We start from the raw sequence: 14796 nt of genomic DNA on the forward strand, positions 1-14796 counted from the left end.
TTTTTGATCCTACTGTACCTATTGGTTTCGTGGGAGCCTAGGCAGTTTCGTGGATGCTCACCTTACTAGACCTGGATGGAGGTGGGTGGCCCTTGGACTTCTCACAGGGCAGGGAACCCTGACTGCTCTTTGGGCAGACGAGGGAGGGAGACTTGATTGGGGAAGGGGGAGGGAAAGGGGAGGCGGCGGTGGGGAAGAGACAGAAATCTTTAATAAATAAATAAATTAAAAAAAATAAAAATAAAATGCAAGTAATTATGCTGTCTCATGGGATTTCTGTACCAATCGAATCAATATGAGGCATAATAACAGTTATATAGAAAGAGTCAATTGTTAAGTCTTAAGTAATATTCTATTGACTCTGATCTATCAACAAATGTGAGTTCTTTGAAACATAAATACTGTTTTAATCTTCAAATCTGGGTTTATGCAGACAGACAGCACAGCTAGAAACCCAGTGGCAGATTGTCTCAATAATGCTTTGCATAATGAACAGAACCTAAATTTATACTCAGAACGTCTGAATTCCATTGGAATATCAAACTACCAAAGAGAAAATCATTTCATTCACATCCAAGTGATTTTTTCTCTGCTTAATACAATCTGATAATTCATTTTTGCTTTTATATTTGCTTTGAACTGCAGAATCAAAGATGATGCTCTGTGTGGAGCTTGAATAGTCTTTCAGAAGAATCCCATGTTTCTTGTAAATACTCTTGAAGTCTGTGACTTACCACTTTTTAGAATATAATGAAGATCCCAAGTGTTTATGGAACAGAAGACAAGCCAATCAAAGTGCAGAGAGAAAAGAAGGTGGTCTCGTATGTTTTGGTGGCAGTTCAGCTTCTTAGAAAACAGCATGCAGTGTGGAAAAGGAAGGAATGTCTTTCTAACCTGATATGAGATTCTACCTTTTAAACCCACAGGGTTGCACTTTAGGATTCGAAATTAGGTAAAGAAATGGGGAAGAACTGGGATAATTTTAGAGGAAGGTCAAATATATAGTGTATCTATCTACCTACCTACCTTTCTGCCTGTCTATCTGTCTGCCTATCTATCTATCTATCTATCTATCTATCTATCTTCATCTATCCATATAGCTAGTAAATTTCAAAGTGCAAAAATTGTGACTTATACAAGTAGGGAAATTGAAACTCAGAAAGTTTACTTGTTTTCTGTAAAGCAACAAAGAAAGAAAGCCATAAATTATGCTTTAAACATGGAAGGTTAATAGGTAAGAGTATCCTTTAAGACATGTCATTCTGTCTCTTACTGTACAGTGTGCTTATTGGAATCTCCCTGCAGGAGGCTCAGTGTCAACTTCAGGGTTTAAAGAACCCACTCTTTGAATTAACTAATCCTATGGTATAAAGCAATTAATTCTAACTTCTCTGGGCCTCTCTTTCATCATCTAGAAGATAGAATGGCTAAAAGAAGAACAGTTGAATTGTATCAATATTTCAGACTATTTTAGAACTCCCAATGATGGGAGTGGGGGGTATCTCTGACATCTCTGCCTGTGTTTGGAACCCTTTCCTTCCTACTGGGCTGCAAATGCCTTCTGTAATATGAGGGTTTGTGCCCAGTATTTTTGTACCTGTTAGATCATGTTGGTAAATATTCCTGAGAAGTCTGCTGTTTTTTTTAAGGAAACTGGGGAGTTCATTTTGGTAAAGGGAGGTGGGGCAAGAATTGGGAGAGTAGACAGAGGAGAAGCTGAGATCAGAATGCAATGTATGAGAGAAGAATAAATGTTAAAATAATGAAAAGAATGTCAGAAGCAATGATCGATATTATTCTCTACATACCACTACTATTATTCCTTGATGCTATCTGATGACTTGAAGAAGAAATAAGAATAGGCCCAGTACTACTCGACAGAGACAAGTGCCAATCGCTTTTAAGCAAACAGTTTAAGGAAAAACAAATATCACATCTCTAGCTGCTGAATTAAGAGTGTTGCTATTTATGGCATCAGCAAAAGACAGAGTTGAGCTGAGGCAACAGGCATGCTTTCTCAATGCTGTCTAAGCACTAGAATCACCTAGGAGCTTTTAAAAATAGTCATGCACAAATCTAATTTGAGACCAATTACAACATAATCTTTTGCATATGGAAGAAATCCTATGCCAGTTTATTATAGGGAGAGTCAAATTAAGTATAGGAAAACATTTGAATTCCTAGCAGATTTCTGTGGGTAGGTGAGTGGGGGTTGAAGACACCACAACCAGAGATTGACCATAGCATGTATGCACACATATGCGCAAACATACATACATGACAACTTTTTCACCTTCATCCGATGACTTCTCTTGTCCCTCCTTTGTGCCATTAAAAAAGACTTTGGGGTATACTCACTTTTCAAAATTGACCTAAACAAGTGACCTTTTCCTTAGTTCTTGCAAAATGAAATTGTCATTTGTCAAGGGACTCCATCCAAATCCCATGAAGAAAGAGAACATTTCCCCCATCGCCTGAAGTCTCTCTCAACATCAGTAGCTGAGTATTTGAGAATGTATTCAGAACTATTGAAAACGTTCAAAGTTAAGATCACCCTGACATTGTCAGGTAAAAATAAAAAGGGAAGACAGCAGAATGAAATTTTCTCACGCTCGTCATCACATAGCCCTATTTCTTCCAATTTTAAGCAGGAATTACCCATTTTTTTTTTTCATGATGTGAGGGCTAGGAGTTTGTGGGATTTACAAGATGGGCAGACAAGACATCTCACCACTGAGGGATGATGATACATCTTCTATCTTGGCAGAAACTCCTATCCTATCAAAAATAAATTTTGGTGACTTTAGCATTTTTCTTAGAGAAAAGGCATCTTTGAACATACTGCTAAAGGAATACAAGAAATGTTGATTTACAGAGAAACCATACTAAGATCCAAGTTTTTTGTTGTTGTTGTTTGTTTGTTTTTGTTTTGTTTTTCGAGACAGGGTTTCTCTGTGGCTTTGGAGCCTGTCCTGGCACTAGCTCTGTAGACCAGACTGGTCTCGAACTCACAGAGATCCACCTGCCTCTGCCTCCTGAGTGCTGAGATTAAGTTTTATCTAATCTGTAGGCCATTAAAGTCTACTCTATGTTGACTTGCTTGTCAGTTCTCAACTCATGTGATAAGAGATTTTTTTTTATCTCATATTGGAGAATGAAATTAGAGTTTTGACATGCAAGATAATCGCTTTACCACTGAAGTTCTTCCCATCCCCTTCCCTTTTTGTTTGAAATGGACTCTCACTATATTGAGTAGGTTAAGCCTGATATTGGGATCTTCCTGCCTTAGCCTTAAAATTAGTTGGGAATATGGGCCTTCACTATCACATCCAGGAAGTGATTCCAATATCTGATTTCTTCCCTGGCTCTTTTATCATCTGTTTACAGGAGGGCTACTGATTTTTTTTTTTTTCGTTAGTTTTGTATCCTGCTACATTACTGAAAGTGTTTATGAGTTGTAGAAATTCCTTGGTAGAATTTCTGGGATCATATCACTTATGTAAAATATTATATCATCAGCAAGCAGTGAGAGTTTGACTTCTTCTTTTCCAATTTGTATCTCCTTGATCTTCATTTTGTGTCTTAGTACTCTAGCTAGGGCCTCAAGAACTATATTGAATGGGTATAGAGAAAGTGGACAAACTTGTCTTTTTCCTGATTTCAGTGGAATTGCTGGGAGTTTCTCTACAATTAGTTTGATATTGGCTGTTGGCTTGCTGTATATTGCCTTAATTATATTTAGGTATGTTCCTTATATCCCTGTTCTCTCCAAGATCTTTATCATTAAGGTATGTTTTATTTGTCAAAAGGTTTTTCAGTATCTAATGAGATGATCATGTGGTTTTATTTTTCAGTTTGTTTATATGGTGGATTACGTTGACAAATTTTCATATGTTGAACCATCCCTGTGTCTCTGGAATGAAGCTGACTTGATCATGGTGGATGATGGTTCTGATATGTTCTTGGATTCGATTTCCCAGTATTTTATTGAGTATTTTTGCATCAAAGTTCAGGAGTGTGATTGGTCTGTTAGTCTCTTTCTTAGTGATGTCTTTCTGTGGTTTGGGTATCAGGGTAATTGTAGCCTCATAAAAAGAGCTTGGCAATGTTCCCTCTGTTTCTATTGTGTGGAACAATTTGAAAAGTATTGGTATTAGTTCTTCTTTGAAAGCATTGTAGAATTCTGAGCTGAAACCCTTTGGTCCTGGGTTTTTTTTTGTTGGTTTGTTTGTTTGTTTCAAAGACTTTTGATGACTTTCTATTTCTTCAGCAGTTATAGGTCTGTTTAATTTGCTTATCTGGTCTTGATTTAATTTTGGTAAGTGATATTTATCTAGAAAGTTGTCCATTTCCTTTAAGTTTTACAATTTTGTGGAGTACAAGTTTTCAAAATATGACCTGATGATTCTCTGTATTTCATCCATGGCTGTTGTTATGTCCCCCTTTTCATTTCTGATTTTGTTAATTTGGGTATATTCTCTCTGCTTTTTGAATAAAGGTTTGTCTATTTTGTTGATTTTCTGGAAGAACCAAACCTTTGTCCCACTGATTCTTTATACTGTTTTCTTTGTTTCTATTTTGTTGATTTCAGCTCTCAGTGTGATTCTTTCCTGCCTTTTAGTTCTCTTATGTGAGTTTGCTTCTTTTTGTTCTAAAGTTTTCAAATGTTCTGTTAATTCACTTGTGTAGGATTTTTCCTGTTTCTTTATGTAGGCATTTAGTGCTATGAATGTTCCTCTTAACACTGCTTTCATTGTCTCATAAATTTGGGTATGTTGTGTGGTCATTTTCATGGAATTTTAGGAAGTCTTTAATTTCTCCCTTTATTTCTTCCTTGACTCATTGATGATTCAAGTAAGCATTGTTTAATTTCCATGTGTTTGTGGCCCTTCTTATGAACTGAATCAGCACCAATACTATGGGAAATATGGCACTGACTGCTTGCTGTGCCCAGTCCAGCCTGACAGAGTGGAGGTCTGTTTAGCATGGATCATGCTCACAGCCCCATTTTCAGGCACACAGCAGGTCTGTGTTGCCATTAAGCAAGTTGTAACAGTCTGTTCACAAACCCCATTTAAATACTCAGCTTCCTGAAAAATTCAGAGGACATGCTGGCAGCATGGCCCAGAAAGCTGGCATTTCAAAGCCACTTTTTTTTTTTTTTTTTTTTTTTTTTTTTTTTTTTGCTTCTGCTGAATCAGGAAAACCTCATTTAAAAGAGCCAAGACTCTGCTTGTTTCTATCAAATAGAGGTCAACCAAGAAAATGCTGCTACCAGGCCATGGTTAACTCTGTTCTTTTGTGTCATTTTCAAGCTTTCTCAGGTCTTACATGGATTTAGTCCACCATATTCGTGTGGCAATCAGAAGAGCATGAAACTGAATCTCAGGGTCATGGGTTCATGCCCCATGTTGGGTGCCCATTTGTTGTTAGGAGAGGGTAACTTGTTGGTTCCCGGATGCTCAGCCCCAGAATGATCACACAGAAACTCTATTATTTAAATCACTATTTGGCCCATGAGCTCTAGCTTCCTACTGGCTAACTCTTACATATTCATTTAACCGATTTCTATTAATCTGTGTATCACCATGTGGCTGTGGCTAACCGGCTAAAGTTCTGGAGTTTGTCTCCAGTGGGGTTACATGGCTTCTCTCATACTCTGCCTCCTTTCTCCCAGCATTCAGATTAGTTTTCCCCGCCTACATCTATTCTCTGCACAGGCCCAAGACAATTTCTTTATTAGCCAATGGTATTCAAAGCATATCGAGGGGAATCCCACTCATTTGCATACACATCTATTTATCTGTGTTCCAGATGGGGGCACAAAACATGTATTGTAGTAAGTGGACAATTTGCCCATAATCAATTCTTCTATTTCACTATGTGATTCCTGGGGACTGAACTCAGGTGGTTGAGCTTGGTAGAAGACCCTTCTGCCTGCTGAGTCAACATGTGGCCATTGATTCTGACTAACCTCTCATTGAGTCTGGTATATGTCTAAAGAGTGTTAAACTAGGCTCATTTAAGTCCTTTGCAAATAAACTACATCTTGTGGTTAGCTCTGAGTACCATATGCATCCATTAAAATTGATGATGAACAACTTACCTAGGGATTACTAGAAGAATAACCTTCTTTATATGCTGAAAGAAATTCAGACAATGAGAATCTTTGTACTAACTCTAGACACATTCTTTCAATTAGAAGCTTGCAATGAAGTGAAGGTCATCCAGTATCTGCAGCCTTGTCCTTGTTACCAAAATGATAACATTCAAAGAATTCTTGATTAAGATCTTTTGGCAAGAGACCTAATAGCACTTTTCTATCCAAACATTATTACTAACAGAGCTCAGGTTTTCCTTTATAATTTAATCATAGGCATTTTTTAACTTTTCCAGGAAATTGAATGTAAAATATAGCTCTTACAGTTCAACATTTTAAGAAAACTCATACTTGTTCTGAGTTAGACCAAAACAGAATGTATTTATAAATGTAGTGGTTGCAATATACTACATGTGCTATTACCTTAATACAGTCTCATATAAGTTATATTATTTTTTAGATAATTAAAGGGGACAATAGAAAATAGTTTATGGTACTTTTTAAAAATATAAACAGAGAGGTGGTTTTCCACTAGCTTCTCCCGCCAGTTTAATAACTACTCCAGTGACAAACATGGGAGGAGGTGGCCCCAGCTGAACTGATACCCAGAGCCACTATATTTGACATTTCACTTGACATTTTGAATTAATTTGCCTTTGCAACCACAGAACCAGCATAAAATTACATGATGTTGACTGATCATCTTAGGGCACTACACTGGGATTCTGTTAGGTTGGGATAAAATAAAATTGTCAATATTTAAGTTTTGTTTTTCTTCTCATTTGTTTTCCCAGTCAGTGTCTCACATAATGCCAGCTTGCCTCCCAGTTTGCTATGAAGTGAATAATGACCTTGAGCCCCTGACCCTCCTGCCTCTACATCTCATATGTTTGCCTTACAGACATGCACGACCACACATTTGTGTGTGTGTGTGTGTGTGTGTGTGTGTGTGTGTGTGTTGCTGAGGATCAAACCCTGGATTTCCCACATGTTAGGAAAGGAGTCTACAGACCGAACTATATTCTCAGCTCAATATTCAAACATTTAAACATGAAGCATGGCACTAAGCAGTGCAGTCTATGTGAAGCAAACAGCTCAGTTTTTGTTGTACCACAGAGACTTGAGGATTAAATTAGCTATTCAATTTCTTCAAGTATAAATTTTTGTAATCCTATTAAATGTAGGCAATTACAGTAACCTGTTAGAACTGTGTGGGTTCAATGAGACGCTGTGCGGTAGCATCCTTTGCAAATAGGTATTTGCATTGCATTTCGCTTCTTCAAAAACCATAGTGAAGATGTGAGGTTTATACACTTTTACTCTCTGTTGGTTAAGTGCTTCCTTGGCTAGAATACGCATGAGTTTCTGTGTTATCTTGCCCTGAATATGCTATGAGTCTCCCTCCACTCTGGCTTTCCTCTGAAAGCTATTTTCATCTTTGGATTTACTGTACAGCTTTCTTCTAAATGGGTAGAATATTTATACATTTCATTAACAATATGTACTCAGGCTTTCTGCTTTGAGCATACAGTGAAGCACTCAGCAAAAAAAAAAAAAAAAAAGTACTTGAGGATTTTTTTTCTCCCTCTCCCATTGGGAAACTGAAATTGATTCCTTTTTCTGTTTTCAAAGGCTTGAAGCATTTGTTTTGTTTAGGAGTCAAACAGCTGTGTTGCCAAGACTTTCATGATTGTTAATGTGTTTTGGTCATTTGTAGCTGGATGATGCATTTCATAAGAATCAATCTGGCAGGATTTCAGTGGCTCAGGTTGACTAAGCTTCCATCGTTCACTGACATATTTTGGCCCTCCTTTACTTTTCTTTCCCTTTCCCAGAGGACTTCTAATCAAAATGTCCTTTACAAAGGAGCTTTGGGGTGGTAAGTCTAACCAGCGAACAAAAGTATTTACTAAGTAAACCCAATGACCTGAATTTGATCTTCCAAATCAAGATTAAAAAGTCATATACGCTGATATTAATTTGCAATCCCACAGTAGGGATACTGCGAGATGGGAATCTGAAAAATCTCCTGGAGATTTTTCAAGCCACTGAGCCCAGAGTATACAGCAAGGAATAAACAAAAAGGCAGAGAGCAATCAGCTAGCAACTTCCCAATGTTCTTCACTAACAGCCATATGTGGCTAAAGGCACACATGAGGTTTTCTCATGTGTAATGAGTAATGTATATAATTTACTGGTCAAATGGCTACATTTTTACTTGATGATCTAATAATCTAATACAAGATTTTAAAATATACCTTGGTGAAGTGTTACCAGTTGTGACCCTGTNTATAATGAATGTATATATATTATATGTGTATGTGTATATATATATGTATATACTCAGAACATTCATGGTTCAATCTTCAGTATTGTCAAAAAGTGTTTGTGTGTGTGAGAGAGGGGTGGGGGTTATTAACCATTATTTCCACCAACCCCTTCTGATTTTAACTCAGCGCATTTTCTCAAATCTTCATGTGTTATACTAAACTTTTCTGTGTTTTATCAAGATGATTTCTTTTCTCCCTATGCAGAACCTTGTGCTCCAATTAGACTCTGTCTTTTTGACTAGCAAAATCTTTCTAAGAACACGGAGGGGGTCTTCTTTCTCGAGGCAATTAGTCATTTATTCATCCCTGTTTCCCACAGAATCATGCTCAGTCTTTCCATTGGATATACATTTTTCCTTACCTGTCTCTGAATCTCTAGTCCCTGGCATCATATAAAGCTAGGACTTTCACTCATCTTTGTTCATTTGGAAACTGGGTATTGTACAACCACATTGTTTTAAATGATAAATAAAGGCTAAGAATCTACCATTTTTAAGGGACTCTGCTTATTGTCAACAAAGGCTCCTGCCTACCTGGTGAGTGTTCTAAATAGATGAACCTCAGAGTAAGGAATACTAAATTCTTTCAAGAAGCAAATGAGTTTCTGATACAGAATTTTCTATATTCTAGAGGATATGAAAAGGTATGGATGGGGTTAACTGCCTCAAATATAATCATAAGTCAAATATGTAGATACTTTCTTGTCTTCTGGAAAACTCTGGCACTTTAGCTGAAAGCTGACTTAATCAGCTGCTGTATGTTTTCAACGCTATTCAGTAACTTACAAGTCTCGCAAATTCTGAGCTCAGAAAGTGATTGCTTAAGTCTATTGTGAAAGGACAATACCTATCTATGCATTATTCGGCTCATTTAATTTTGACAGGGAACAACATAGAGCAACAATTGTGCCAGAAATGAGAAACCTGAAATATGAAAAAAATATGACATCATTAAACTAACAGCTAAAGAAACTAAAGTAATTTAATGTAAGAGGAGGAAAGATTCCAAATTTGAACCTACACATGAAAGCTACTAAGACACAGAGAGAAAAAAAGAATGCCTGTAATCCCACAGTGCCATCAGTAAAGGGTATTTCACATGGGAAAAGAAAGTTGTTTCAGTGTTACAGAAAGGCAAGAGTCAAAAGCAAGCTGCTCATTGATAGCGAGTGAAAAAAACAGTTCCTTGACTCTAAACAGGAGAGTAACTGTGGTCTGTAATGGGAAATACTACACAAAACCCATATTCCATAAACACTCATGCCTCTGAATCCCCTAAAATGTTGGTTAAATCAACAATTTTATTGAGAAGATCTATAATGGCAGCTTACATTCATCATCTCTCACGAGGTTTCAGGAAATGCTGATGGAACGGGTTAGTGGTGGCTATTGCAGATAACAACACCCTGGATATTGAAGAGAGATGGTGATATTTCACAACTGTTAGAGGTTATGACGTTACATCCCAAAAGCCATGATTTTGACTTTCAAGGAAATATAATATTGGTAAATCTCAGCATCTTGTCATAACCTTATTATTCCCCATGCATAGAAAAGAAATATCATTTTATTTTTCTAGCTTCATTGGCCAGAAAATAAGTAGATACATATAGAAGAATGTCCATTTAGCACAAAGCACAGTGGGGTCCTCAATAACATTAGAAGACTAATTCCTAGTTCAATGATGTTTGTATCCTGTTTCTATCACCACATTGTTCTGATTTATGTGAAAATATATTCACATAGAAGATAGAATCTGCCATGTAAAATTAATCTAGATTCTATTATTTAGAGAATATACTGTTTCACAAGATCTACTTAGGCTCCATTGAGCATAAATTTACACTTTATATAAAATACTATCCACATTTTAATGGTCAATTGAAATACCACCCCCTTGCCTGTGCTGTGTATTCCCAACTGTCTTGAGGGACTTGCTACTCTTATTTTTGGTCTCAGTGCTGTAGCTGCTGGAAAGTCTCTAATGCATTCATCACAGAACTATGTGATACCTACTTGAAAGCAAACATGTCTATATTTCCTTATCTAAACATGGAATTCCTTGCATTCAGCATTTTATGTAGACAGGTTGGAAACTGACTTCAACTTACTATAAAGGCAAGGGTTGCCCTGTTAGACTTATAAGATAGTACCTATGTAAAATTATTTTTTATTAAACACTGGACTTTGTTCGTGCCACATGAACATTCAACTGATGAGCTACAGCCTGGTTGGTATTCCTTAACCCAGTCTTTCCCTGCCATGGACCAAGTTTTGCATATACTGTAACTGTACTATGTACATCTAACATTTAGTGTGATAAATGACTCCTTTAGAAAAACAGTAATCAGGACTTACTAGATGAATGCTTAACAGAAGCACAATTTTCCTTTCCAAAACTTACAAATTTATCCTGTAAGACCTTCCCACTTTTGGTTGGTACCTTATCCCAAGATACTATGTTGAGAATTTTATTATCATTAATGTCTTAATGTGATGTATTATTTGCATTTTATAATGAAATTTATAAAAACAAACTTTTAAAATATAAAATAGATTTTTAACAAAAATATGGTCTTTCCATACTATGATTTTCTTCTAAATAAGTTGTATTTCAACCATGAATTTTAGAAGCTATGCAGACACATATGATTGTATAACATCATACAACAGAATATTAGATTGGAAAGAAATAGTTATTTGAAGAATTATAGGCCATTTTAAATATTTCTAATTGCTGCATTCTCAATTCAGCTTGTTCTTGAGGTGAGTTTTATCATTTAAATAATAAACATGAGAAAGAAAAGTGCTTTGAATTTGTACTTTCAGTTTTAATTTTCACAAACTACAGATAATATTCCATTCCTCAACCAAAAGCTTCTTGTAGAGTATAAGCAACCAGTGTTTAAAGAAATGAGATTTATTTCAGCAGTTAAATATCTGGGCTGTGATATTAGAAACCACCAGTCCTATCCCTTTATTTCCAGAGACAAGCAATTTTGGACAGTCTATGCCCATAGCATCCCTGTAGACTGAAAGACTTTGGGTTGTAATCCTTTCTTGAAAATATTTTCAATAGTAAAACAGGAAGCAGCGCAGAATTGATACATCATTGCTGCAGATTGACTGCTCCAACAACTACAAACAAATATAAAGAGCAATAATTGCAATATTTTACAAAATCAACTGAGAGCATCAGGAAAAAGTTTTCTTCATCTTTGTATTGATGATGGTTAATTTTTGCAGCAGGTGCTATTTGTTTAGTCCTTGATACATGTCAGTTTCTGTGCTAGCTTACACATTCGGTGTTTGTTTCTTTTTTGTCTCTTCTGCTCAGATTTCCAGTAGCATGTGCCACCACCCATCTCGCATAGTAAGAATCTAATCCTGCAGGGTGAGTGATGGAATTGACAACAGAGTTCTGCTTGCACACGATTGCTCTACCTCTTTGGTACCCAAATTCAAAAATTACATCATCCCTTGTGTGGAGTCCTCACAACACTAAAACAAATGTGAGAAACAAAGACAGTTTCGTAGTTCTTAATGGTGAAGAGCCATGGTGTTTCCTGGTACTTACTTCTTCAGTAAGTGCTGCAGTATTGGGATTAACACACCTTCCTCAATTTCCCCTCTGGCTATGTTTCTGCAGCTTTAGCTACAGAGATGTCTTGTGAATCCTTTAAACAGCTTTGTGCTTTGCAACTTTCAGTTTGGTTCTTATCCCAGATTCTGTAGACCAAGACTGTGGGGCACCTGTAGCTGCCTGTGATGTTGACCCTGGCAGGAGGCAGCTGGAATCAGTGAAGCCCAGCAGAGAGGCCCGTGATGTTCATCTCTGCTGAAGCTAGACTTGATACTGATCTTTAGGGCTGTATTTATTCTTGATTTGAGAAACCTTTAGCTTTTGGGTTTTGTTTTGCTTAACACCCAGGACAGCTGCAACCACTAAAAAAGTCAATCAGGACCCATTGCCCGTGTTTGTTTCTGAAATTGGATGAATTGACTTCATATTCAACTGCAATATTTTTCCTTCTTATTTATCGTTTTAGAAAAATCAATAAACGGTGTATGATGCCATTAAGAGAGAATGAATGAGTGGAAATTGGGTTTTGCCATATTATGGTAACTAAATATTTTCTAATTTTCTGGGACAGATCCAGTATCAAACATCCTATTATGTCTTCCAATTGCATCCTTGGTCAGTCATTCCTGAAATTTTTATTTTGGGGGTATTACTTCTTCAACTAAAAGAATTGGAAAATCAGCCTTTTGAACATTAGTTTGAGACTAGATATTTAAGATATTGACTGTGCAAACATGAATACATGTTCTAATGCATATACTTTTTTTATTTTTCCATTCAAAAATTTACACTTCCTCCCATTTCCCTCCTGCTCCCCCACTCACCCTCCTCCCTCCCCCCCCCCCTGCTTGGGAGAGGGTAAGGAACCCTACCCTGTGGGAAGTCCAAGGCCCTCCCCCTTACATCCAGGCCTAGGAAACTGTGCATCCAAATAGATTAGGGTCCCAAAAAGCCAGTACATGCAGTAGAAACAAGTCCCTGTGCATTTATCAATGGCTTCTCAGTCAACCCCCATTTTCAGCCACATTTAGTAGATACATATGCATTTGATGTTTAGGGATGCACTTGTATATGTTCGTATATTTTCGTTTTCAGATGTTGTTGTGATTGCCTTAGTCTTAGAAGCTTACAGCTTTTCCAGTGTACGCATGCATTTGAAGAGTCAAGGAAGCATTGCACTTTTTTTACTATAAAGGTTTGGTAGTTTTTTTTTTCTCAATAATTGTGTTTCTTCTCACTTCTTTTTTTTTTTTTTGTTCAGTTGGTTTGCTTTTTGTTTTGTTGTTGCTGGTTTTTGTTGTCATTTGAAGCACTGAAATTAGAACCAAAGGCTAAACTTACCCTATTACTGGGATGTCTACTGGTCATATCCTACTGCCATAAATTCCTGCTGCTCAAAGACAGAAATTCTGAGCCCCCGGACACATGAGCTGGCATCTGCTTGAAGAGCCATGATTGATAGCCCATTCACTAATTACTTGGAAGGCTTGGGAGCAGATGAGAGAATGAGATGATCACAGAACAGTTAAAAAGAGATTTGTTCTTCTTGCTGTTGTCCACTGACAGTTTCAAATGTCTGTGTGTTTCCTCTCAGCCTGTTTGTGATTAAAATGCCTGCTGAGATGATGCTTAGTAATTTGAAGAGCCGATTGTTCTGACTGTATTTGCACAGGTAAATTACTAATGCATCCTCAGGAAGAAGGGCTACAACTTCCAAGAGCAAGGCTCTCCAAACCCTTTTCTGATGATTGGCATTATAACATTAAAAATCCAAAATGCTCTTGTGAAAACATAACTGTTGAACTCTTATTTTGATTTCTATTCATGTATATCAATACAGGGTCAGGTTTTTCAGGTGTTGCAATGCTTTCTTTAAACATATGCACACTCACTCACATTCAGGAAAGCAATCACAATGATAATTAATACCAGAAAGCCCATATAGCATTTAATAAATTTATTTGGCAGACACACCCATCAACTATCATCAGGGGAACCTTAAATGTGTAAAGAAGAGAAATGTTAAAATTAAATCCTTTTAAGGCAAATAACCTACTTTGGCTCACAAGATTCAAAATTGTAAGAGTGACCCCTAGTGACTATAAAACTGCCTAAATCTGCTCTAGCTCAGTGTATGACTAAATGTGACCATGTAAAGATAAAATGATAAACGCATTTGTTGAAAAGCCAATTTTTAGTTGAATATTATTAGTTATACTTGAAAAATAATATAAATGTTAAAAATTAAAAATATTACACTATCCCTGATAGTCAGAGGCACATTATATACAATATATAATATGTTATATTATTCAGTTTCTCCATTAAATCTAAGACCTTGGATCATAGATTCATTGCATACAAAATACTATTCCTGAGGAAAGAGGGATAAAGGACCCCTGTGGTGCTCACAGACTCCGGAGGGCAGATAAGCAGGAAGGGGCATTGCTGAGCAGTAAGAATCAGATGAGGTATGTGAGACAAAGCTTTGTAATATTAATAGTTTTATCTTAGTAATTTTTTTTACTACATTGAAACACAGGAGGCATGTTTTTTCTACAATAAAGAAAGTTTACTGTGATTTTCCTTTCCAGATCAAGATCAAGTGGCAGTCATCTTTTTACTGATGGGTCTGAGGCAGGGTATAGCGTGTGTTGCAAGAGACCAGAAGAACACTGCATGTGGGCTTGCCTCTTTTAATATCACTCCCTGCTCACTCTTTTTTTTTTAAATTTTTTTTGTTTTTTTTTTTAATTTTATTGAGAATAAGAAAAAAAAGTTTCC

Source organism: Alexandromys fortis, unplaced genomic scaffold (genome assembly GCF_014885135.2).
Source record: "Alexandromys fortis isolate MF-2015 unplaced genomic scaffold, M_Fortis_MF-2015_v1.1 scaffold_1, whole genome shotgun sequence".
Lineage (NCBI taxonomy): Eukaryota > Metazoa > Chordata > Mammalia > Rodentia > Cricetidae > Alexandromys > Alexandromys fortis.